This window comes from Rattus norvegicus, chromosome 1, assembly GCF_021556685.1.
Source record: "Rattus norvegicus strain SHRSP/BbbUtx chromosome 1, alternate assembly SHRSP_T2T, whole genome shotgun sequence".
In the NCBI taxonomy this organism is placed as follows: Eukaryota; Metazoa; Chordata; class Mammalia; order Rodentia; family Muridae; genus Rattus; species Rattus norvegicus.
In genome coordinates, this window is record NC_141534.1 from 87,491,417 (window position 1) to 87,498,818 (window position 7,402).

General features: G+C 47.6%; 1 pseudogene across 1 annotated transcript; it reads left to right on the forward strand.

Annotated features, from left to right (window-relative positions):
* The first annotated feature begins 1,744 nt into the window (after window positions 1-1,744).
* On the forward strand, window positions 1,745-2,931 carry LOC148007255 (histone-lysine N-methyltransferase NSD2 pseudogene; annotated as a pseudogene). The gene has a single exon (XR_015646284.1). The product of XR_015646284.1 is annotated as a histone-lysine N-methyltransferase NSD2 pseudogene (transcript).
* Window positions 2,932-7,402: the final 4,471 nt, after the last annotated feature.

The window sequence follows — 7,402 nt, forward strand, 5'->3', positions numbered from 1 at the left end:
CACGGGGTTTGGGAGTTGGGAGCTGCTGCGGTCCGGGATCCGCCGGTGTGGGACTTCCGGTAAACACAGGAAGTGCCCGGCCTTAGAGGAATTTTGCCTCTGTGTGTCCTGAGTTCACCATGCAGGTTTCTTGCAGGGGAAAAGTTGGTCCTACCTGCAGTTCCAAGGCTCAAGTTTGCTCGTGGGGTACTGCCTAAGTCCTCTCCGCTGTGGCAGCAACCGGGAAGATCTGCGCCGCTCTTTCCAGGAGCCTCCGTGCACCAGGGTTCCAGATGGCGTTTGGTGTTTTCCTCTGGCGCCTGGATGTGCACAGAGTGCAGTCTCTTCTGGTTTCCCAGGCGTGTCCGCCTCTCTGAAGTTTCAGCTCTCCCTCCCACGGGATTTGGGTGCAGAGAACTGTTTATCCGGTCTGTTTCCTTCAGGTTCCGGCAGTGTCTCAGGCGCAGGGGTCCTGCCGCTCCCGGGCCCTCCCCTACGGGAACCCAGAGGCCTTATACAGTTGCCTCTTGGGCCAGGGATGTGGGCAGGGGTGGGCAGTGTTGGTGGTCTCCTCCGCTCTGCAGCCTCAGGAGTGCCCACTTGATCAGGCGGTGAGGTCTCTCTCCCACGGGGTTTGGGAGCAGAGAGCTGCTGCGGTCCGGGATCCGCCGGTGTGGGACTTCCGGTAAACACAGGAAGTCCAAATTTACCAGTTTTATGTCAACTTTCTGTTACCAATATTACATTTGTTTTGAACCATATCCAATAACTTTTAAAACCAATCAGAAACAAAATTGAAGTGGCTACACATATCTTCAATATTTAGACCAAACACCATTATGACTTTTCTAGCTGTGATTTTAATGTCACCTGCTAAATCTAATAATCAGCTCATGCAGATGCTCATCCCCAGGCAGCTTCTCCAGCTGACCTAGGCTCCTACTACAGGTGCAAGGCTCCAAGGGCCGATTGAAACTGTTTTTTATTCATTTGTTCCTTTTTTGAAACGAGTTAAAATCAAATCAAGGTGTGAATGACCAGCAGATAAAGTTTTTACCATTTTCTCTTTTGAACATGAAACATAAAACATTTAAGCAACGAGAAACAAAAACCACAGACATAAACTGACAGACATGGACATCTTGGTGCACCAAGGACAGACAATAGACATAGAAGGGAAAAACTAGATGGTGTCCCACCGAAGGGACCCAGATTCCAATAGGAGTCAGCAGAGAGGTAGGATTTCCCCTTTCCCACCACTTCCATGGTGACCGTCCACTTGAGTGGAGTTGATATGGACGATGGATTGTCTCAGTTCCTGGACTAGTCCATCAACATGTTGAGACAAAATTCTGTAAGATACTGAGATATATTACGGGATAACTGAGCAGCATGACTGACATTCACAAATGGTATGGAAGTGAAACACAGTCCTGAATATTTCCACTCACAACCCAATTACATTAACTCCATCAAGCTGTACATGGGCGTTGAGATGTCCTTGGGGGTAGGGGGTAGGGGGTAGGAAAAATGAAACAAATGCTGTAGCTAATGTGTCCTGACTGGTCCCAGCTGAAAGTCCTTGAGACCAGGAATCCAAGTAGGCACACTCTGTACAATTCTCAAGACAAAAGTTTAGAATCGAGATATCTTTTTGTTTAATTCTCCTGAATAAATTTTTCAGGCGATCTACCTCTATCAAATCTGACCAGTATGACTCTGTGAGGTTTCCAGAGCCTAATCACACCTTTTAAAAACACAAAGACAAAAATCTTTCTCCCAAAATCAAGTTGTTGAAACCTATTTCAGGGAGATTGAGAGCCCAGTGGGAAATGGGCATTGTCCAGGCTGAGGAAGCTGCTAGCATGTCAGTAGAGGAGCGGAAAGCCAAGTTTACTTTCCTTTATGTGGGGGACCAACTGCGCCTCAACCCTCAAGTGGCTAAGGAGGCTGGCATTGCTACAGAACCTTTGGGAGAAATGGTGGACTCTTCAGTGGCCAATGAAGAAGCTGCTGTAGACCCTGGGACTATGAGAGAAGAGGACATTCCCGTAAAGAGAAGGCGAAGAGCCAAAAGGTCTAGTTCTGCTGAGAACCAGGAAGGAGACCCCGGCACAGAAAAGAGTACACCTCCAAAGATGGCGGATGCTGAACCTAAGAGAGGCGTAGGTTCTCCTGCCGGGAGGAAAAGGTCCACAGGATCTGCCTCACGGAGCAGAAAGGGAGACTCAGCAGCTCAGTTCTTAGTCTTTTGTCAAAAACACAGGGATGAGGTTGTAGCTGAACACCCAGATGCCTCAGAGGAGGAGATTGAAGAATTGCTTGGGTCCCAATGGAGCATGCTCAATGAAAAGCAGAAAGCACGATATAATACAAAGTTTTCCCTAATGATCTCTGCCCAGTCTGAAGAAGACTCTGGAAATACCAGTGGGAAAAAAAGGACCCACACAAAAAGGACAGATGACCCTCCTGAGGATGTGGATGTAGAAGACGCACCCAGGAAAAGACTTAGGACAGATAAGCACAGTCTTCGGAAGAGAGAGACAATCACCGACAAAACGGCCAGAACGAGCTCGTACAAGGCTATAGAGGCAGCCTCCTCACTCAAGAGCCAGGCAGCAACGAAAAATTTGTCTGATGCTTGCAAACCACTGAAGAAGCGAAATCGGGCTTCTGCAACAGCGTCTTCAGCACTTGGGTTTAACAAAAGTTCATCTCCTTCTGCATCCTTAACTGAGAATGAGCTTTTATGGGAGCCCACATCAGTCAAGTTGGACTTGAACTCAGCCGCCCTGTACTGCACTTAGAATGATGTAATACCCCAAGATGTCTGCTGCAGGTGGTGCCTCATCGTATACACTAAGTGACATTTCTATCACAATCATTTTATGGAAGATGTGTGATAATCTGTTTTTACTGGTATTAATAAACACATACAATGAAGAAAAAAAATCTTTCTCCCAAAATACTGTGTTCCTTAGTCTGAAACCAGAAAACCTTGTATCTTGCACTCTCTCCCAGAGTAATAATATAACCATAAAACTCAAAGTCATACCCATCATAATATCTGCTTGTTCCTGGAGCAAATCGCCCTTTGATACAGCAGCAAAATTCCCACTTTCAACTGATTATTAATATTACCCTGAATATCTAAAGCTTCTGCGACACCTGCGAATAGATTACTTACAGCTGTGGATAAATTACTTACAGCTGCCGCAGTCTATACTACAGAGGTAAGGGATATGGCCGCAGCAATGGCAGCGGCGGCAGAAACTGTGCGACTCGTCCCAAAACCGGGAACTTTATTGTCTCAATCCGAGAACTTACCGACGTCGCCGTCCTGAGATTGAGGAGTTCTGAATCCATGAGGATGTCCTCAGGTATCCGTACGGGTCACCAGTTGTCGCGCCCACCTTGGCCAGCAAGGAAGACACAACACGGTCGGATTCTTCTCAACAACCTTTATTGCAGGACCACCCTCATTGCTGATATGGGGACCTCGAGCAGCAAAAGCGCTCGCCTTATATACACAGCAGGCTGAGGCTATGCTAATTGTCCTTCAGGGATTGTCGGAACATGAATCCCTCATTAGCATATTAATGTCCGGCCAACTGGCACCAGGTGCAAAACCCGCACATACACAGTACCGTTGTTCACCACAGGTGGGTGCCCTACAAATCTTGGTTAATACATAACAAAAATCTTCATCTGAGAATTTTCCATTTAGTAAGAAAACCAGTGGATGACTAATTCACAGGACTCTTTTTCGCTAACAGGTTCCTGTAATTAGATTTTTTTAATGTATTTAGAAGTTTTTCTTAATTGGATAATTTTTATTTACATTTCAAATGTTATCCCCTTGCCTGGTTTCCTGGCCCTAAGTCCCCTAACCCATTCCTCTTCTCTTCTTCTATGACAGTGTTCCCCCTCCCCAAACACCCCCCTCTGGCTCCCCCTGACATTCCCCTACACTTTGGGGGTCCATCCTTGGCAGGACCAAGGAATTCTCCTCCCAGTGATGCCGAACAAGGCCATCCTCTGCCACATATGCAGCTAGAATCATGGATCTGTCTGTGTGTACTCTTAGGATGGTGGTTTTTGAGGAGCTGTCCGAGGAGCTGTCCTCACAGAGATGTGAGGAGCTGTCCGAGGAGCTGTCCTCACATATGTGAGGAGCTGTCCTCACAAACTCCATTACAAGATGGCACCGGTATCCCGCAGAACGCACCTAGTAAAAAGGGCAATACGCAGGCGCCTGGTAACGTCCCTACTCAAAGGGACACGTACGTTTTGGTACGTCATCTGGCATAATTGGCAGCGACCAGTCAGAGAGTGACACGTCCTAGGCGAGGATAGTTTCCTATATAAGGGACGGTTATTCCTCGCTCTCCGTCTCCGCATTGTAAGCTTATGCTCTCCCTCTCAAGACGCATTAAAGCTTTTCTGCAGTAGGATCCTGTGTGTGCCACGTCGTTCCTGCTGGCGAGACGAAGCACGGGACATCTGGTGCCAAAAACCCGGGAAAGACCTCGCCATCGTCAGCACCTTCGGAGATCCCTTGGCGACAAGGAGGATTCAGAACTGCAAGTAGATACGTTCGGAGAGGCAGCCCTCTCTTGGACTTTGGTCTGGGGTTGTCACCGCCTTGGGAAGGATTTGTTGAGGCTATAGTATTTGTCCTGGGAGCCACACTATTCTTTATGTTCTGTTTTCACCGTTTTCGCTGTTAAAAGGACGATCACAGCAGCTGAAGGCGCGTCTCAGTCTCTCGTATATAAGTGAGCTTCGCGCAGCTCCCTTTTACCTTCGATTTTGACTGTTGAGGAACAAGGACGCGATAAGGCCGACGTAGATAAGCGGCACCGTCCGGGGAGGCGCGTGTAAGACTCCCGTACATAAGAGAGCAGCGTGTCCGTCTCTACCCTTTCACCTCACGCCTTGTCAGACGGACGTAGATAAGCCGCCGGCGTTCCTGGCCCATCATGGGATCCTCACAGTCTGTGGTCACGGCCTTGGAAACAGTGTTAAAGCAGAGGAACATCAAAATTGGAGGAGGAACACTTAAAAACTTTGTGAAGGAGGTGGAGAGGGTGGCGCCTTGGTTTGCCTGTTCAGGCTCGTTTACGATTGCCTCATGGAACAAACTTGGAAAAGACCTTGACAGAAAATTGGCGGAAGATGATCTGCGCCTAGGGACCAAAGCTATATGGAAGCTGGTTAAGAATTGTTTAAAGGATGAAACGTGTAAGGCAGCAGTAGTAGAAGGACAGGCCACTCTCGAGGTAGTCCGGGAAAGTCTGTCAGAAACCGAACGTAGTGAGAGGTTGGGCGCGCGCAAGAAAAAAGACGTCCAAAGAAAGAAAAGGTGCCCTCCCAGTAAGTCCAAAGACAAGGGAGCGTTGAAATTTTCAGATTCCAGCACTTCCTCCTCTACACATAAACCAGGAGGGGGAGCCAGCCTATACCCTGTGAAAGAGCTAGAAGTGCTGAACCTCGACAGTTCTGAAAGCTCTGAAAATAAAACCTTAGACTCAGAGGAGGAGGCCGAGCTAGTGCTGTTAGTATTCTTGAAACCGCCGGTATAATTAAAACCACTAGTAAGGTGGCAGATGTTTTCCGAAAAATCCAAATTATCCTATTAAATAGAAGATTCCCTATATACATTACTCATATACGGGCCCATTCTGGACTCCCTGGCCCAATGAGTTCACAGAATGATTTGGCTGACAAAGCCACAAAAATGATAGCTGTGGCCCTGGCCTCTCCTTTAGAGGCCGCTAAAGCCTTTCATGGCAATTTCCATGTCACCTCAGAAACTTTACGCCGCCTCTTCTCTATAACTAGAAAAGAGGCACGTGATATAGTCACCCAATGCCAACAGTGCTGCCAGTTCCTCCCAGTTCCTCACATCGGGGTCAACCCAAGAGGAATACAGCCATTGCAAATCTGGCAAATGGATGTTACTCATAATTCTACTTTTGGAAAATTTCAGTATGTGCATGTATCTATAGACACATGTTCTGGCATTCTACATGCCACCCCACTTACAGGAGAAAAAACAACACATGTCATTCAGCACTGCCTTGAAGCATGGAGTGCTTGGGGAAAGCCAAAATGTGTAAAAACTGACAATGGCCCCGCCTACACATCTCAAAAATTCCGTCAGTTTTGTGCTCAGATGCAGGTTACCCACCTGACGGGCCTGCCCTACAACCCTCAAGGACAGGGAATCATAGAGCATGCTCATCGGACGCTCAAATCATATTTAATAAAACAAAGGAGGGGAATTATGATAGAACTCCCCCCAACACCCCGAGTGGCCACTGCTCTGGCCCTTTTTACCTTAAATTTTTTAAATCTTGATGAAGCTGGACAAACAGCGGCTGAGCGACATTGCTCAGAGCCCAAGAGGACAAAAGAATTAGTCAAATGGAAGGATGTATTAACAAATGAATGGAAAGGCCCGGATCCTGTTTTAATAAGATCCAGGGGAGCTGTCTGTGTTTTTCCACAGGACAATGAAAATCCCATATGGATCCCAGGACGACTTACTAGGAGCATCACAGCAAGTGATCAAGAAGGGACTGGGACTCCTGCACCTCCTCACTCTTCTTCCATGGATGCCAGCAACGGTGCAGGGCGAGCTACGATGGGGAATAATGTCAACCTTTCCACTCCCGATGCCGGTGATGTACCACTAACAGGGATTTAGGGTTGGCCTATTTACCTAAGGATCCACAGGTTGAACGACTAAAAGAAAATAGGACTATTCCCCTTAAGGGCAGCCTTTGTTTTGGCATATTCAACAAAACATCTTTTGATCTCCCTTGCATTATGTTATATAATCAATCTTCTGCTTGGTTAAGGGAGGCCACATGGGGAACTGGTGAGGAGGACATTGTGGCTAACGCCACAGTTCTCTATGGTGGTGGCCTTACATTGGGTTAATGGTAGCTGCACTGATCTTACGCCCATAGCGATGCTACTTGGAGGAAAGGGCGAAAAGGGACGGTTGTCATTTTCCTGGACGGGGAACATCAAACCTGCTGCCTCTGTCTGGACAGCTACTCATATAAAATATCGCAGTAGTTACCCGCATGCCTCGCTTTATCCCGATCCCTGTTGATGCCCCGGGGACCATGACCTTATTTAGAGGAAAAAGAGATTTTGGTACTTCTGCAATTATTGCTGGCATTATTGCTACGACAGCAGTCGCTGCCTCGGTTACTGCCTCGGCATTGGCCTTGTCAAATTCAGTACAGACAACCCAAACTATCAACGATTTATCGGCCACCATCTCTGTGGCTCGGGACAGACAGGCCTCAGCCAATACTCAGATATAGGGAGGCCTTATGCTTGTCAACCAACGTATAGATCTGGTCCGAGAGCAATTAGACATTCTATGGCAACTGGCCCAGCTTGG